Genomic DNA, 19,270 nt, shown 5'->3' with positions numbered 1-19,270 from the left:
ATCCTCCTATATTCTTTGCTGATATGGGTAGAGAATGCATAAAGCTGAACTGGATACATTGTTTGGGTTAGAATTAATCTTTGGGCAGGCAGATGACTTTTTTATTTTCATACAATTTCTTTGAATTTTTTTTTCACTTCCAAAGGCAGTCTCATTAAGATTTATGAGTTTTGTAAAGAGTTCTAAAGATTTTTATTGACGGGGAGTTGTCCTTTGAAACATCAGATCCTAGGTTTGGGGAAAATGATAAACAGATAACTTGACCACTTCCATGTGACCCATTGATGAAAGGATTTGATCTACCAATGGACAAGTTCATTTTCTTTTTGAACCAAGGTATTTTTTAGTGTACCTATCTGCAAATGACAAGCGCACACATCAGAAGGATGAAGCCTCAGTATTAACAGTTCCATTAAATCTCCTTTTTTTGACTCAGGAAATTCAGGCAAAGCTTGAGGGGGAAGATTTGTGAGTAATAACAACAGCTTTATTAATCATCAAAGTAATCCACTGCTTAAAATCCTCCCAATGGCTTCCTGTCATCTACAGAATACAGTTCAAATCCCTTAGCTTAATAAATTATCAATAACTAACTCTCCCTAGCCTTTGCATGTCCCTATAGCCCTTCTTGCAGGTATATTATAAACCTTTGAAGCCAGCCATTCTTCCATCTAATCCCCCCACCCCTAAAGCAGTGGATGTTCCAAGCTTTTCTGCCTCTATACCTATGCTGCTGCTTCACTCCCCCTGGATCCTTCTTTCCTACTAGCCAGGCAACTACCTTTAAGAATAAGGTTAAGTATCAACTCCTTCAAGAAGTCTTTCAACAACTCTTTCCACCAAGCTCTTTCTTCTCCTAGAAGAGAGACACCCCTCCCCCCAAAAAGGCATGTGGTTTCCCATTTGGTGTCATGAAGCCAAATGCAAAACCAAGGCTGAGGGCTGGGGTTATAGCTCAGTGGTGAAGCCCTTGCCTAAAAAAAAAAAAAAAAAAAAAAAAAGTGCCAGTTTAGCCAGTTTATTCAGTCGCCAAAGAATGGAGAAGTAAGAGTTTAGCTCACATATTAACTTTTCCACCTGTTAGACTTGTGGAAATAATAGATATAGAGTAAAAGAAGTAGAATGGGTAAGCTAATACAGGGGAGGAATATTATGTTGTTAGAAGCTCAAACCCTGTGAAACAAATTCAGGATCCCAGCAGGTGGAAGAAGATGAGGGTGCAGTTGGGATAGTAGGCATTCATCATTCAGAGGTAGCGGCAGCATCTGACCTCTAGCTTTAGCTCCATTTAGCCCCATCCAGTTTCATTTAGACCCAGTCAGTTTCATTTACTAACCTGAACCACTTCTATAGGTCTTTCGTATATGCAGGCCAGACAAAGAAGACCCATTGCCAGTAGGATACATAAATGGGTGCATACCCACAAGCAAATGTTTATGACCTTGAGTACATACTCTGAATCAGGGTGTTCATGACCTTGGCTTCACATTCAAAACAGCCAATCAGAAGCCTCAGCAAGGGATCCTAACGATAGCCCTTCGGGGCCTGCCCTACACATCTTTTCTTGGAATAGGTGGAGCCTTTCCCAGAATCCTGGGTACTGAAAGGAAAGTGATCACAACACTCGGAGTGACCACTGCTTTATGGCAGCAGTGCAAAGAGGAGAAAGAGAGAGAAAGAAAGAAAGAGAGAGAGCTAGAGAAGAAAGAGAGCAAGGGAGAACCAAAAGCAAGATAGGGAGACAGAGAGAGCAAGAGAGGGGGCCCAGCAGGAGGGAGATTTTAAGCCAAAATCGAATGGGGTCTTTGGGTCTGCAAGCTACCTTGTTGGCTACAGTGATTGGATCATACAGCAGTTGCTAAGGGTGTCATCTTCTGCCTTGGGGCAGGGGTCAGAGGTAGGTTTCCATTGCACAAGACAGGTGGGGGTCGAGTGTTCAGCCTTGAGTGGGGTTGAGTATTCAGACTTGACGCAAAGAGGTAATAAAGGACCAGACAGAGGGGGATTTGGATGCGTGGGTTATCTTGCATCTAACATTTGCTCAGCCTGCCCTGCAGACAACATAGTTCAGCCTGTCCTGCACCTAACAGGTACCACTTCTTCTCTCTTCTTCCCAGCCATCATCATGGCAACTAACAACTGTTATGGTGCTGGGGGATATATCACATAGAATGCATACAGGATTATAATGGAGCTTGGTGTCTATTAGAGGTCGTTTAAATGGCCATCTTGGATCTAGTAGGTCTAGTGGTAGGGTCACAGATGGCTCTTCACCCGTAAATGTCCTTAAAGATAAACAGGGTTAGGGTGCTAGGTGCAAGTTCATTCAGGTTGTATGAATATTATACTAGGTAACACTTTGTTTCTGGCCAAACTCTGTATAGGTTCTTATAACAGTACTGGTAACATTTCATTACCCTTATTTATTTATATGTCTGTCACTCACTGAAAACAAAAAAATGTAACTCCTTGAGGTCAGGAACTATTGTATACTCATGATGATCGAAACATTAGAAAATAATTCATGGATGAATAAACAAGACTATAAATAAATAAAATTTATTTATCTATCAAAATTACAAACTGGAAGGAAAGTTGAACTAAGAAATTTAGCAGATATTTCTCAATTAATCTTGAGGGCTTGGAAGGTTGCTCAATAGAGGAAGACTCACACAGTATGTGCCAGGCCCTGGGTTCCATCCCAGCAGCACCACCACCAAAAAAAAAAAAAAAAAAAAAATATTTGAGCAGACATGACATAATTGATTTATTTTTATGATTCTTAGAATTGAACCCAGGACCTCATGCATGCCAAGCAAGCACTCTACCACTGAGCTACATCCCTAGCTCTTAATTTTAAAAGTCAAGCTGTCTTTCTGTTGATAACAAGAAATCTGTAATATATCATGAGGTCACCATGAGGTAATAAACACAAAAACTATCTGTTTATTCTTTTGTAAAAATAAATTATTTAAATAATTAATTTATTTTAAAATTGAAATAAACTCCTAATTTTAAAGAAATTTCTATTTAATAATGTGCTTGTTTAAAATGCAGATTTTTATCTCACCCCATATCATTGTGAAAGAATCAAATCTCTGGGCAATGGGGTTATAATTTTTCAAGCTTCCCATTGTTTCCTAAGCTTTGACAACCACTCTCTATAGCTGCTGGACATTGGTAGACATCAGTTTATGCTAAGTCCCAGGTACTCCTACAGGCTGGGATTGTTTTTTCCCCTTCCTGACTGTTCTTAGACCTGGAGCATTTCTTCTCTGATGCAGAGCTACCAACCCAATTATATGTGACTTTCTGACCCCCAAAGCATCTTACTGCAAGGCACAGTTTCTGAGGTTCACTTTCACTTTGAAAAATACTTCAAAGCACCAGATAATCCAAATATTTTCTGGTTATCTGATTAAAACTCTAAGCCCTACTGAGCAAAACACACCTGCACTCTATTCTACACTAGCAGCATCTAATTTGCTGCAGGGCACAGGTCTAGGGGCTTGAATCTCAGCAATCATGACAATAGACTTCATATATATATATATATATATATATATATATATATATATATATATATGTACATGTATATATATATACACACACATACATACATACATATATACATATTTCATTTTCTATATACATTCATATATAAAATATGAAATATATAATTATATATAATTCAATTATATGTAATTGTGACATTTACATATAATTAATACCAGTAAGTAAACCAATATAATATTTTGTGGTGGTATATTATATGTGGTATCTATTAGAAGAAATATGTTGTAAAAAAAAAGAATTTCTCACCAGGTGTGGTGGTGCATGCCTGCGATCCCAGCAGCTCAGGAGGCTGAGGCAGGATTGTGAGTTCAAAGCCAGCCTCAGCAAAAGCGAAACACTAAGCAACTTGGTAAGACTCTGTCTCTAAATAAAATACAAAATAAGGCTGGGGAATGGCTCAGTGGTAGAGTCCCCCTGAGCTCAATCTCTGGTACCCTCCCCTCGCCCCGCAAAAAAGAATTTCTCCTAATGAAGTGACATCATTCATAATAATGATTTCAGCAAACTTATACAAATGTAGGATGAGTGGCCCTAATATATTTTCAATTTGCTAAGATATTTTTTCTTTCAGCTTTAAGAGCCCTACAGATCTCCAGATTAGGCAACAATTTTATGATTTTGTTGGGTGTCTCATGGAATTCTTCAGACAATGGATGAAGTTTTCTGAAGGTGTTAGAATTAGATACATTTGAGCAATAGAAAGTACATGAGTTTCTGAGTTTCTGTTTCTATGTCTATTTAGAATGAGCCAAATGCTCAAGCTCAGTGTTCCTCTGAGCCATATCCCCAGCCCTTTTTTATTTTTTATTTTGAGACAAGTTATTGCTAAGTTGCGGAGGCTGGCTTTGCACTTGCTATCCTCTTGCCTCAGTCTCAGTTCTCCATGACACCTAGCTTCAAGCAATAGATTTTTCTGAAGTTAGTGCCACACATGCAAAATACACCACTTCCAGTGTAGTCAGATGGAGAATGTTTCTCACATTTCTTTGCGAAATGGACTGTTTTAAAGGAGCTGGATGTTTTTGTTTCCCCTTTCACTAGATTCATAAGAGACTAGATACATAATTTACTTCTACTTGTAAATTCTTAAAACTGTAGAACATGAAAGCCAGAAGACTCCAGAGGTTAACTTCCTTGTTCAAAGTAAGGTCAGTGGAAAACATGGGATCAGGAACAATCTACTCTTTCTACTAGTGAGTCTTTCTACTGTTCCATTACTTCAACTCAATTGATTTAACATACACGTTAGACACCTACTTTGAATAAATGAAAGAACTTTTTAAACATATAAAGATTTTAAAAAAATGATTATCCCATAATATCTGCCACAAACCCGCCTCCACTATGACACCATTTCTTGATAAAGTTTTTGTTAAAACAAAATGTATAACAAGTTGCAATAACATATTAATCTAAAAACAAAGAAATTATTCTTAGTTTATGTTATAGTTTTGACCTAGAATGTTCCCCCCCACCCACCCACCGTAGGTTCATGTGTTGAAGTCCCCAGCTGGTGCTGCTATTGGAAGATGGAGGTGCAACCTAGTTGGAGGAAGTAAGTACTTGGGGGCTTTCCCTTGAAAGCTATATTGTGCCCTGGCCCCTTCTATTTCTTTTTCTGCTCTATTTTCCGGCTGCCATGTGGTGAGCAGCTTTACTCTGCCATGATGTTCTGCCTCACCAAAGACCCAGAAACAATGGAGCCAGCCAACCATAGATTGACACTTCTAAAACCATGAACCAAAATAAATCTTTTCTCCTATTAAGTTGTTTTTGTGAGGTATTTTGTCACAGTGATGTAAAGTTGACTAACACATTCCATCTATAAATTTCCGCATTTATCTATGAAATTATCAAACATATATTGAAGTCCCAACACATGAGGTACAGCTAAGTCTAAGGATACATAGACCAACAAGAAAGGTATCTGCCATTGAGGAATTTATGGTCTAGCATGGATACACAGAGGTATCAACCAATAAATTAAAATATACAGATTATAGTGGAGACAAATGCATGCTGAAATAGTGGCTCAGAATTTAGCCAGAAAAAAAGCACCAATAGTACTTGCTGACGACTGGATGACAGGCTCACATAAGAAAGAGGAGTCAAGGGAGCTTCACAAATTTTAGCCAAAGCATCTGAAGAAATTTAATTTGGATTTACTATGGAGAGAAGATTGTAGAGTGAGCAGATTTTAGAAAAACAAAGATTTTTGGTTCAGGTCATAATATATTGGAGATGCTTGTTAGACATCCAAGTAAAGATGACAAGTAGAAAGATACACGAGTTTGGAGTTCAGAGGAGACATTTGGGCGGCAGACGTGGAATTGAGACTAATTAGTTTTAATTTAGAGAATGTGAGCCTACTAAGAAAAAAGAGATCTGAGAACTGAATCTTGGACATTTAGGTCAAGACCGACTGAGAAAAACTAAGGAAGAAGAGGAAGAAAACTTGATGTATATCCTGCAAGCCAAGGGAAGAAACTATAACAAGGAGAAGGGCATCTTTGCTCTGCAAGACTAGACTGGTAAAGAAGTCTTCCTTAAAGTGTGCTATTGAAAAATCTGAACAAATTGTGAGTCCCCATTAAGCTTCTTATCTACATGACTTTCCTCAGTATCTCATAAATATGAATTCTGTATTCTGAAAAACTCATTTGATTTTGTATGTCTCAAGGCCAACAAAAAGACAATCATATTCTCCTATGATTTGGTATGTTAAAAAAGAAACAGTAAGAGGAAAGAAGATTCATTTGAAACAATCCAACTATTTCTCATGATGAAAAATCTGCATGATTACTTGGGACACAATATATTGTACTTGTTTTCCACTGACTCCTAAATTAGTTAGACTTTTAAGTGATCAAATACTTCACATTTTTTACACACACTAAAAATAGAATGAAATCAAAGTTATTAGACTATAACACGATGAACTAAGGACATAAAAGATTCATTTTCCAGCAAAATGTGAAGTAATTGCCTTGAGAGCATTTTTCAATTTGATAAGTACACAAGTAAATTTATCTTGACTTATAATTTCTCAACTATTTTGAGAAACACCATTTTAAATAATAATTCTAAATACAAATGTGATTGAAAGTCTAGGAAGAGATAAATAATTTTTCCCTAAGCAAATTAATGTGATTAAAGTTAAAAGGATGTCAATTTTGCAATAGGCTGTTTCAGCAAATGATGTATTTCATATTTGAACCACATTCCCTGTGAAAGCCAAGTGCAGTAAGTTGTATCCTTAACCCCAAATCACTTGCCATTATTTTTCTGAACCCAAGAAATCTTTTTTCACATGAACATTGACCTCAAAGAATTGTATTTATCTGTACCCTTTTTGTTAATGAAAATAAATACTCAAACTACTTTAATTAAGTCTCCAAAATCTGACTTTTCTATTCTAGCTTAACTGCAGAAAATAGTTTTAATTCAAATGCTTCAAGTTTATTTAGCTTAATCCTGAATACCAAAATAAAAGAGATAAACCTCAAATTAAGCCTTTGGTCATTAAAGAAAATAAGCCTCCAAACAATAAAACAAACCAGATTGTGCTAGACAACGTACTTATCTCTTTCAAGTTACTACAAGATTTACACTTGCTTGCAACTTGTTGGTCAGCAGCATTTACTTATACATGAAGAATGTCTAGGGAAACAACAGGAATTTATGCTTGAAGATTAAGGCTGTTTCTGTGTTTTATTTACCATTTGCAGGTCTATTCTATATCCTTTAAATTGCTGAATTAATATCAGAGTTCAAATATATTGTTTATTATCTAAGTCACCTCATTCACAGTATGCATTTGCTTCAAGCAAAATTAAATTTATCTGGATAAAATTGTCTAGTCTTTATTTTTAGAAGCCACATATACAGAGAAATGGAAAAACCAATATATGACTTCCAAACATGCAGATTATGAGTCAATGAAAGCACCATCTTTGCACTTCCACCTCCTGACACCAATTTTAAAAGTACCATTAAATGGACACCTGATTATCATCCACAATCTCAGGGAAGTAGTTTGGAAATGCCAAGTGAAAACCAGAGTTCAACTGTTATAAGTAATTACACCATGACCTATAATATTTCCATCTACATATTAAAATGAAAAGTATTGACAGCTATTTTCCTGTCAAGTTAATGGTTTCACAACTGATATGCAGTAGAATAATCTTTTCAATGCAAACATGGTATGTAGTTTGAAGCTCATCCTCAATTATAAAACCTATGAAGAAAAAAAAATATTTCTATTTTTAAAAATCAACTACATCTACAGAAAGAATGACATTCACCTGACTATAAATAACTGGCTTTCAAAGTTAACATCATTTTCATCAATGGGCTCTGGCAATTCATTAAGAACGTATGCTAAACTCTGCTAACAAAAGCAATGACTTTTTCCTTTCTATTTTAGAATAAAATTATAGCCATAGCCCTGACATTATGAATTCATTATATAATTCTGACACTTTAATAAGGAAACAAACTTTTAATATTTTTAGTTGCTAAATTTTGCAAAAAGAAGAATAAATTTAGATGATCATTAAGGACAACAGAGTTGTAGCAGTTAAAAAAAATGTATGAGGTTCAAAGTCAATCAGTGGATATAATTTACTCAGATTCTAAACTTAATCTTTTTTCCTGAAATGTGAAAACTGCTTCAAGGGCAGCTTTGCTTACAACATGGAAAGCAGAAGTATGGTTTTCAACATTCATCTTGATGACAGTAGGGTATAAAAGGAGAATGAGCTTTTGAGTCTGTGAGAGCTAAATGAAAATCAGAATGACACCATTTACTAGTACCATGACCTCAGAAAAATTACCTAATTTCTTTGAACCTCAGATTGTACATTCTTGAAATAGGAGTAATCATACTTATCTTGTAGGGTGGCTATAATGTTTAAATTAAGACTGTAAGTCAAGTATTAATGCAATGCCTGAAACTTAAGAGTCTGGAAGTGGAAAGAAAAGGTAGCTACTATACAAATAAATATATACAGTTATAAATTGAGATAAGGGTAAAGAAGAAAAGATTACTAGTATTAAATGAGCAAATAATAGGGGAGGGTACAGGCATAACCCAAGGAAGTGATTTAATAGGCAATATGGTAGAGACATGTTATATGACAAATTACATGCCCCAAATTCACATGTTGATTTCTTAGCTCTTAGTACCTGGATTTTATTTGGAGATAGGATAATTAAGAGGAAGTTAAATGATATCATTAGAATAGAACCTAATGAAATATGACTTGTGTCCCTTTAAGGGATTAGGACAAAGCTAGACAAAAAGGAGAGATGACATAGGGGCACAGAGAGAAAGTGTCTTATCTACAAGCCCAGGAAAGAGGCCTCAGAAGAACAGGTCCTACTGACATGTTGAGCTCAGATTTCTATTATTCAGAACTATATGGGAATGAATTTCTGTTTTTTAAGTCACTCAGTCTGTAGTACTTCATAACAGCTCCAGCAAGCTGATATGAAACCCCAACAATTACTCATTTAACAAATTGTCTTTGAGCCTTTATAAGAGCTAGGCAGTGTTTGGACCCTGGAGAAACGGCAGTAAATAGATGTAGTTTAGATCCATGTTCCCCTGGAGCTTATAGTCTGACAAGAACTGGAGCAGGGCAGATAATAATGAAGAAAGGAAAATGTATTTGAGGCCCCTCTCTAAAATTTAGAGCAACTTCCTCATGCTGAGGGGAAAGGCTGAGGGGCTGCCCTACCCCTGACCTGAGAGACAACAAGGAAGCTGAGAGTGAAGATCCCCCGTTCCCAGGCCTAGCACTGGCTAACTAAATCTGTCTTTGTTCTCCCTTTACTGCTTCTTATCTTATTAAAATATTTCCTTGCCCTCAGAGATTCTGAAGATGAAATTTTCAAAATAGTTTCTTTTATCTTCCTTCAAAGCTGGCTCTTAATAAAAGATGTCTTCTCACCAATCTAACTCGGGATATGTCTGGAGCAGTGAAGGGTGTGGCCTAGCCTCTTCCCCCAACGTGGTTGGGGGAGTAAAAAGAGGGGTGATGTGAAATTTTAGATAGATTATGCCCCCAAAAAAGAGATGACATTTGAATTAAAATCTGATGGGAGTGAGGGAGTAAGCTGTGTGGACATCTGGGAAAAGAACATTCCAGAGAAGGAAAGCCAATGGTCAAAGCACAGGGAAGAGGCCAGTGGGTCTGCTGAGAGTGAATGGGGAGAATAGAAGGAAAGGAGGTCAGGGAGCAGACACCAGACCATGCAGGGTTTTGTGCCTACTGGGAAGACTCTGGTTTTTATTGTGAGTGAAGTAGCCACTATGTTGAGAACCATTTGAGAAGGAGAAGGAATGGAAGTAGGGCTTGCAGGGAAGAGACCCTGGCAATCTTCCTGTGGGAAAGTGGTGGCTTAGACTAGTTTGGCAGCAATAGATGTGGTGAAACATGGTCAGATTCTGGATGTGGTTCAAAGATAGGCCTGACTGATTTGCTTGAGTACTGTTTGCTGAAATGTGTATAAGAAAAAAGTATGTGGAGTATGAGACAAAAGAGGATTCCAAGGATTCAGGGGCAAGCAACTGGAAGCTTGAGGCCAGGAGGCAAAAGGACAGTCAATGTAGGTTATGAATGATTGGGTCAGGAAGATGGACGGGGATTCGAAAGGAAATAAAATGCTAATACCTCCAGAGCACTTTCCCCTCCTCCAGTCTGTTGCCAAGGTTACCTGCCTCCAGGGAATTTTCCTCCCAACAAGGAATTGTTAATGAAATACCTCCTGGGCAGCTCCTTCCTGCCTTTCTGGAGAGATAAGGAAAGGCACCCTGGGAAGGCTCCTTTACCACTCTTTGGCCACTTGTGAGCAAGATAAGAGGATGAGGCATGAGAAGAAATTATAAAAGGGGCACCCCCACTCCCCTGGATACCAGCGTTGAACCCCCTTCTCTACAGAGGAGTCAGTTTCTCCGTCTCTCTCTCTCTCTCTTTCTCTCTCTCTCCTTTAATAAAACCTTTTGTTCTGGCCTTGGTGTTTCTCAGGTGTTTATCTTCAACACTGGGGTAACAGACCTAGATCCTGATTCTCTACACCAGTAGCCTCTCTGGTCTCAGATAGGGGCTTGTCCTGGATCATCATTGAGGTAAGCTCCTTCACACGCACCCCAAATACTTCTGAGGTATCTTCTGGTCTCTTTCTTTCTTTCTAGAGGACAATAATGGGTACCTGTCAGCTAATTAAATGTAGTTAGTACAAGTCACCATTCTACAAGACTCAGGTGACAGGATTCATAGTCTAGGTGGCTAATAATCACATGTCCTACAGGTCAGGCATGTTCGATTCTGCCAAAGCCATTTCTCACTATGCTATCCAGGCTTGAAGCAGTTCTTGCATGAGTACACAGTGTCTCTAATCCTGGTCTGCCTTTGGATGTGTGGAGATGGACAGAGAATTGGAACAACTGCTAGATTCTGACTCTGGCCACTTCCCAGGGAATCTTCAATGTTTCTTCCCCAGCTCCTTCCCTAACTGCCCTGTGGGGTATCCTGCAGTGACTAGTTGATCAAGCAGCACTGAGTGAAAGCCCCAGTAACACATGCACCTCCAAATGATCCACACTGTACTTTCCCATGCTCACTCCTCCTGGGCACTCCCCTCCCCACCCAGATCAGACCCTAGCTCTTGAGAGAGAGACATTTTACATTGAGCGGTTTGTAAGCAAATGCCTAAGTTCCCTTTATTGGAATACTTAAGTCTTTACAAGCTTATAGGGATTCCCATTGCTGTTTCTGTGCTCATGTGTGCTCCACAAGTTTCTTTGACTGCAAAAAGGGAGATTTATACCAAAGCCCTCTGAAGATTCCTTGGCCCACAGCAAGTGTAAACTCTTTATTCTGGCCTTTAACTCTACTGTTCTTCTGCTGCCAAACATGATCTCAATACCAACTTTCTGATAGAGAATTATAGCCATCAGAGGGAAATATAAATTTTAATACCATTCTACAGCTTAACCTGTCCTGTAAAAAGGAAGGCAGTAGTCTGAGGTCTATGTGCGAGCCTAGGACTTCTCAAACCTTGTTTAAAAAAACCCAAATTGTGCCAAAAATGTAAATTAGACTCAGTTATGATCCTCCATTCTAAGTGAGGTCCAATTCCTCCCCAAAAGTTCATTAAGTAATGGGAGGCTCAACACAGACAGATCAAGATTCATTTCAAAAAGGGCTCCCATGTTCTTCCAGGGATTACAAGTCACATGGTGAGTTCGGATAATCTGGAGGCTTGCATCTTTTTCATGGTCACCCATGAAAAAGCACATGGGTTATGATTACACTGGTAAGGCAGCAGTTAAATCCAGAGGTCATGCATGGAAGAAGGGGTGAAAACGGCTGGCTGCTAGAGGCTCCAGGAGCTACAGGCTCTAGCATTGGTGAGACATTCCCTAACCCAAGAGATAACCCTTGGTACAGACACCTATGGGTTCTCTTTCATTCATTTGCTTTATATTTTTATTCAGAGGGGAACCTCTGAAGGAGGTGGAAACTTACAACTCCTTGGGGGGAAAAAGGAAACTGAAGACTCTGACCTTTCACAATTTCCCTTATCTGCCAAAGTTCCCCTGCCTGCCAAATATAAGCCCACCAAAAGTAACTGATAAACTCCTCCCAAGATGTGGCCCTGCTTAGCCCTATAAACCTCAGACTCTTGTTGTAGCCATTCACCATTTTCCTCTTGAAAATATGCCCCTCTGCTGCTTATAAAGCATCACTGATCCATGGAAGTCTTGATGATGATAATGTTCTCTTTCACTTTCTTTCAGTCTCATCCTCAAAAGTAATGGGGAGATGATGTCTCATAATTTTCGCATTCAACCTGGCCTGATTACCAACTGAGGAAATGAAAAAACAATGGTTTAAATGTCCTAAGCATGAAGTTTTGCTCAAACCAAAGCTTCCTTTACTTGGCTTCTGCCAGATCTCTCTGCAAGGTTTGCATTTGAAATGCAAATTGCAGAGGTTTACAGAACTAGCAAGACTTGCAGAGAACCACTTTGAGACCAAAAGAAGAAACAAAAAAAGTATCTCTTTTAAATTCAAGCAGCTGTGAAAAAAATGTCTGGCTATCTTATCTGTTTTGGCACTCTACCACCCTGCTTTCCTAACAAGTTTCTCCCTAAATGCTTACAGCACAGGAAAGGGAAAATGGAATGATCTCATACATACAAGTCTTTTTTACCTTGAGAATCTTTATCTGAGGGTTTCAGAACTCTCACATTCTGCAGATATCTGAACTGACTCTAATCTGAGTCAAAAAGTGAACTCTGATCTGATAAAGATGTTCTCCATGCTCCTTTACTAGATTAATTATAGCCTGTCATTTTTTATGACTCCTGTTTTTATAAAATTGAACTCATGGTTTTTTGGTGAATTCACATTTGACCCTGCATGCTTAAATTAAAATATTTTTTTCTGACCAGTCTTTTATCTAACTACAGAGGTTTTTACACTCTGTTTTTCTTCAGAGGTCAATTTTTTCAAGGGTTAGCTCTCAAATACATTGGAAAATCTTCTTTTACATAATCCTAAGGACATAGATGTGGTGATGTTGAGAATAAATTTGATAGCCTTCGAGGACAAGTGTCCACCTGAACTTTGATTTCAGTGTCCACCGAGGCTGTCAGACTTTACACCTAGCATTTCCAACTGTACAGGTCTTTAAGTCATAATGTAAAATTCTGATAGGCTCTATTAATAAACATCTGTAGCATGACAGTGGAGATCTATTTACAAAAAGCAACAAGCTCTTTTTTTTCCTGTATGTTTTAGGTATGTGTGTACACCTGTGTATTATATTGTTGTGTCTACTTATGTGCTTCTGTCCATATATCATGTACATGGTATTCAAATTGGCATATAAATGAACATGCATAAATTAAAATTTAGTTGAGAAATGGATACAAATACCTTTTAGTTCATGTGACTTAAAGAGAAAAGTTCAATTTAAATTAGGTAAAAAGATGAGAGTAAAGATGTCTTTAAAATTACTAACTCACAAGTTTTTCTAGGTGGTCAGACAATTAACAGAGTGTTGGTGTCTACAAAATGTCTAGAATGTAATATCCATTGCTTCTAGGATTTTTCTTCAACAAGGAATAGATAGCTGGTACTGTTAACTACACTTGTCTGGTATCTTGGTTTTACAGCCAAAAATGAATAAATTAGATTTAACATCAATGGGATTAATCTTCATAAATGTGTTTTTTAAAGGAGATATCTGATTAATTTGCAAAGCTAATGTGCACATCAACTGCTAAATATAAAATCAAGTATTCTTAACTTCTTATATTTCATAAGATAATATATTTAAACATTATGTGTGTTTTCATAAGTTGGTAAATGGAAAAAGGTTTTAAGATTGTTTTGTTTCTGCATCTTCACTAAAAATAAGGTTGCTAAGAGTTAAGATTTTATCCTGTATAATTTTATATACAAAGAATACAAGAGTTTCAATTGGGTTTCAATCAGAGTACTATAAAAACAAAGAATTTCATCATATTAAAGTGGAGTATTTCATAAGGATTTTATATTCAGAATGTGAATATAAAAAGGGTTAAGAGCTAGGAAAGAGATACAAGAAGGTTCTAGACATGGAAATATATTTAAAGATGGAAAGTAGAAGGAAAAGTGTTTCTGGATGAGAAAGTCTTTGTGTGGTAAAATAAAAAGTTGTAGAATGTGTAAAGGAGTTGCAGAATGTTTGTGGAGGGTAAACTTCGAAAAGTTTATGTGTAACTAAATTGGTTATATATAATTAGCACAATCAGTTAAAGTTATTTAAGGTTTTTCCCTAAGGTCAAATACTAATGGATTGATGTAAACCAAAGTTTAGTCCTCTATGGGTTGAAGTAACAAAGATTTCTTGAAGCATTAATCTGCTCTTATCTATTGGGATAATTTCTTATGTCTGTTAAGTTTTACTATTTAGAGAAACTAGTCTTAAAGGAATTAGGGTTTGTACAACTTTGATTAAACCACAAATGTTATTTTATAATAACTTATCACACTACATACAGATTCTGAATTTTTCTTTGAAAGCTAAACTTGGTTAATATAATAACATCAGTGTAATTGTGGTACCGTTACTGGCTTCTTTGTATACTAGATGTATTAGTATCTTCAAGTATGAAAGTCTTCAAAATATAAGATTTAGAAGAGAATTTTACCAAGTTGGTGTTCTTCTAACTAAAGTTTAAAGTAAAGGTTTGGAATTGTAAAAATTATGTTTCTTGGTTCAAAGCTATTATGCAAACTAAATAAGTTCTTATTCTTGTTAATTTCATTTTGTATTCTTCTTATAAATTTTGTAACTGTTATCTATTAGTGCCTTACAGAACTATAACTTCTAATGTAACATCTTGAGTTAATATGAGATAATAGGCCATCACCTATAGGACAGACAGGATGAAAGTCTAACTTCCAGTACTAATACTGATCCCTAATCAAATGGAAGGGTAAAAATATAGATATTAAAGGTGGAACCCAGTCCTCTTACTTTAAGACTGGTAAAACTGGCTTGCTAGATTTTTAAGACCCAAACTTGGAGACTAAAGTTGAGGAAGTAAAAGGGCCAAAAAAGAAAATAGCCAATATTTGGCTCTTGCCCTCTGAGGTCAGTTTGAACATAGGCAACAATGGGACTTTTTCTAAAGGCTTTGGGACTCTGGGCCACATGACCTCCCAATCAGGGGTATCAATGAGACCCTGGAGAACAGAAAGCTGACTAGTGTACATGCTGAAAAGAGGAGGGTCGTTGGAAAGGAAAATGTTCCTGATGCTTCCAAGGGAAGCCACAGGGTCAAGGAGACCTTGACACATTCTGGCAGATGGCACTAAAGGAGCTAAGAAACTACTCTCAAGTTCCCAAGAATGACCCCCTGAGGGAACTCAGCTGACTCTCAACAAAAGATAGGAAATTGACCAGCATGTTCTTAAATTCCTAGCAAAAAGAGTTACAACCAAAGTACAACCATACCTGGACATTCAAAAGAAAAGACAATAGTTCTCTTAATGGAACCTGAGACATACACTTTTGTCAGCCCCACCAAAAATAAGACTAGAGGCTATAAATGAAAAATTCTTAGACAGTAGTGCCTGATAACTGTCAAAAAAGACTATCAGAGTCACAAGTGTTTTTAGTTACTTGTAGGTCTACAAATCTTCCTAACCTCCCACATAGACAGACTTAATCTGTTTGCTAGTATGATTATCTAGCTCTAAGTAACAGAAATAAAGGTATCTCTACTAAACCCAGAGATTATGCCAATAAAAAAGGTATTTTATAAAAATCAGATGACATAAGATATCTTGATTGTATCTTATTGGTAGTATCTTGGCATTATAAAAACTAAGTGTTGTATTTACATTCCTGACAATTCTGACAACATAACTAATATCCTTAAAGATTTACATTCTCAAATAGAGGACATGTCCCCCCACTGGCCTTGCCATGGGAACAACTTCTCAGCTCTTGCACCTCCTGGTAAAAATTCTATTATCATCATGATATTCATTGACACATTCCAGATGCTTTGATATTTACCGTTGTATTAATCTTATTCCAATACTCATATCTTCTTGTTTCTCCATAGAGCATTTGCTTCTCAAATGACCTTACAATGTGCTTCTTCCAAACCAGACTTTTAACATGGAGCCCTAAATTGACCCCAAACATTCCTAAAAGGTAAACCCAAACTGCTTTTCCCATATTGACCCCTCTCATTCTGAAGTAGCCAAAGTTGTCATAGTCCATTTCCCCTTATAGTAGTAAGGGTTCCCTTCTCAGAGCGGGGATTGAAGCCAGGGGACAAAAGGACAGTCAGTATAGGTAATGAATGATTGGGTCAGGAAGATGGGGGGTCTATTTGAAAGGAAATAGAATGCTAATACCTGCAGAGCTCTTCCACCCCCTCCAACCTATTGCCAAGGTTACCTGCCTCCAGGGAATTGTTCCTCCCAACAAGTAGTTTTAATGCAGTACCTCCTGGGCAGTTCTCTTCCTGCCTTTCTGTTGAGATAAGGAAAGGCACCCTGGAAAGGGCTCCTTTCCCACTTTTTGGCTACATGGGCAAGATAAGAGAAGGGGGCATGAGAAGAAAGGATAAAAGGGGCAGGATACCCCTACTTCCACAGGTACCAGCATTGGACCCCTCCTCTACAGAGAACTTTCTCTATTTATTTAGTCTAGTCTTTAAATAAAACTTTTTGTTCTTGCCTCAGCATTTCTGGGGTGTTCAATCTTCAAATCAGGGGAACGGACATGGATGATGATTCTCAACATCAGTATCATCTCTGGCTTTAATACTGAGTAAAGACAACAGAGAGAACAAGGAATGAACAATCCCAGTGGTGGAGTGGTTAGTGATAGAGTGGTAACTGGGTAGTTAGGATTTGGGGAATGAATATTAAGGAGTCAGCTTTAAACATATTATGTATGAGATATCAGTAGGTAGACGTGGGCATGTTGAGTAGGCAGTTGAAATTATGAGTCTGGAGAGGTCTGTTAAAGATTTGGATAGTATTTGATGTCCAGGTGTGAATGAGATCACCAAATGTAGGTATGGGCAAAAAAGTGAGGAGGTATGAGGACCATGATTTGAGGTGTGCCTCAGTTTTGGAAGATGAGGAGAAGCCAACTGGTAAGCAGTGCCCAGTGGGTAGGACAAGGAACCAAGTAACCTACAGGGCATTTGAAGTAAGTTAGAACAAAGTATTTGGAAGAAATAAAGAAGGAAAGAATAACTGTTTATAAGATGCACTCAAGTTAGCCAAGAAATTGGACAATGAGAATTGCCTAGTAGCTTCTTAAATGTGAATGCCATTCATTAATGAGATAAGAACCATTTTCATAAGACTGGTAGGAGTTAAGCCCTAACGAGAATTAGGTTTTTAAAGGGAAAAAAAAAATGAGAGGAAAGAGTTTGGAGTCACTGAGAATGTATCATGCTATTGTATCAAAAGAAATGACGGATGGAGGTAGCAGATGGGGATTAATTACTCCTTTTTTTTTTTTTTTTTCCAAGAGAACAACTCAAGTTTTGAAACTGAAGAGAATGATTCAGTTGAGAAGAAACAAATGGTGAAGCAGAAGAAAGAGCTCCTGAAGTGGCATTTTTGAGTAGTGAGATAGAATGAGTGGTTCAAAGTGTCTTACTGAGGAATGGACCCTCCATAGAACAGGAAAGCCAGGGTTGTGGGTACAGATATTGGGAGGTAGGCAAATGTGATGTTGCTGAGAGATTGGGTGGGAAACAGTACACCCAGAAGGAATGATTGAAGAAAGAGTAGGCAAGAAAAAAGAGACCTACAAGAGATAGGGAAGCAGTCTGGGCTAAACAGGAACAAGATGTTTCTACTCCTAAAATGAAAGGGCAAGGAGAAGTGGCTTCAGAACTTGTGAAACCTGTATGTGGAAGAAAGAGGGCTATGTCAGAAGCGGTTTTGCTAAGGAAAACAGCTAAAATAGAAGGGAGAAGGCAAAAGAATCATCATCCTGATCTCTTTCCCTTACCACCCTTCCTCTAATGGTCCCTTCCATTTGCAGAACCCAATCATGGAAAAGGGAGCCTGGTTAATACAGGACACTGGACATCAGCCTTCTTGGGTACCAAGCAAGGTGAAAATCTCTATAGACTTAAAGGGGAAAAGAACCACCAGTTAAGTAGGCTTCCTGCTCATGCAATACTACAAAAGCATAGAAAGGGCTTTAAAATACACTCAGTATCGATAGAAAACAGGGTATTTTCAGGACCACCAAAAGTTGTAGGCTCCTATTCTTCTACTGCTGAGGGCTTCTAGGCCAGCAGGAGCGATCATACACATAGCACAGGGACAGTCCTGAAGATGATCTTTAAGGAGTGTATTAGGCCAAGCATCAGATGCTACTACTTAGGTAGCTTTTTCCTTCTAATGATGGTTCCTTTTAAGTTTTTCCATTGAACAAATGATTCTAAAAGCAAAGAATGGTGACTTAACTTTTAGGGAAAAAAAATTCTCTTAAGCCATTTTTACTTAAAATGTAGCCAAGTTTGCATTCTCCTTACTATCTGTATTGCTTTAACTCCAAAATTTCTTTCAACAGATTTAGATAAATCAGGTACTCACTTGCTGTCTTGTGTCTCCTAAGGGTATATATTTCACTGTTTTTGTGGCAAAAGCTACAGAGGTCCCCAGATTCCACTATCACTGTTCCACTATTGCTGGTTGTTAAATAATTTCCAGCACCCCTAAGGTTAATATAGTGATTGAACCTGGAGTGGTGGTGTGCGCATCTCTTCAGTGACTTGGGAGACTGAGGCAGAAAGATTGCAAGTTCAAAGCCAGCCTCAGCACTTAACAATTTACTGAGGCCCTCTCTCAAAATAAAAAACAAAAAATGACTGGGAAAATGGTTCAGTGGCTGTGCAACCCTAGTTAAAAAAAAAAAAAAAAGTGCTCCACTATGCAAAGGACAACATGATCTTTACTAAATTGCTCAATATTTTAGCACTTTAGTTTTCCCATCAGCAAAATGAACCAATCCCATAAGATGATTAAACAACCTAAGTATGAAACAGTTCGTGTGGAAGACAACTATTTAATATAATTAACTAGGACAAGACACTTAAGGAAGTCATTTGACATTATCTGATAAACCAGAATTTTATCCA

Source organism: Marmota flaviventris, chromosome 9 (assembly GCF_047511675.1).
Source record: "Marmota flaviventris isolate mMarFla1 chromosome 9, mMarFla1.hap1, whole genome shotgun sequence".
Classification (NCBI taxonomy): Eukaryota; Metazoa; Chordata; class Mammalia; order Rodentia; family Sciuridae; genus Marmota; species Marmota flaviventris.
The sequence above is the reverse complement of the archived record's forward strand: the minus strand, read 5'-3'. Positions refer to the sequence as shown.